Genomic DNA, 945 nt, shown 5'->3' with positions numbered 1-945 from the left:
GCTTAACACACATAAAAATAAAAAGTTTATTTTAAACTTAACTTTTAAAATAAAACTAAGAGACTCAAAGGTATAAAAGCAGCAGAGCAAGAGTAAGACAGGGGAGCAACTGAAAACATTTTTCTAAGTTACTGTAAGTGCCCCCAGAGAAAACCCAGAGAGAGCAAACAGCACCTGAGAGCAGGGTTCAGAGGGTTACTTTTAAATTGTAATCTGGTACAATTACAAGTTACTTGTCAAAAAATGTAATCAGTAACTAACTCTAATTACTTCAATTAAAAATAACATACCAGATTACTTTTAGTTACTTTTAGATTACTTCACCAGCAAACAAAAAATAAGACAAATACAAGGTGTCATCCTCACAGTGTATTGACAACTCTACACAGTAACTAAACACTAAATCCTCTGAGTGTTATGAACTCTGCTGAACTCTGTGTGTTCAGCCCCAATTAATACCAACAACATGACATCCTCTAAACCTACTGAGAATCTGACTTTCTTTCTTTCTGACTCAGGATCAGAACCATCAGTTCAGGCTGTGTTCCTCTAGTAGTTCTACAGTCCAGCAGCACCAGGAGCCGCATTGACAGTGTTAACACATTATACTCAATTTGCTGTGTGGCTGTACTGTTGTGTCACTACAGAAGTGAGAACCAGTGTTTTGTGTTCAGGTCGGCCATGCACAGTATTTTTTCAAGAGTTCAGAGTTCATTCGCTCCTCAGTGACAGAAGGAAACATGCAGTCTCCAATAAATCCTCCATCCAGGCTGAAGATATTATTGCCTCCATCAGATTCTTCTGCATTCAGCCTGGTGAGGCTGTGGTTCTCAGTAGCAGGTTACTGACAGGTTAGCAGGCTAATAACACTTTAGCTTCACTGTGAGTTCAGGTGTATCATACCTGTAGATGTGTCTTCAGGTTTGATGAGTCCCTGGATGTTGA

The sequence above is a fragment of the Salarias fasciatus genome, chromosome 23 (genome assembly GCF_902148845.1).
Source record: "Salarias fasciatus chromosome 23, fSalaFa1.1, whole genome shotgun sequence".
NCBI classification, from domain to species: Eukaryota; Metazoa; Chordata; class Actinopteri; order Blenniiformes; family Blenniidae; genus Salarias; species Salarias fasciatus.
Note: the sequence above shows the minus strand (reverse complement) of the source record.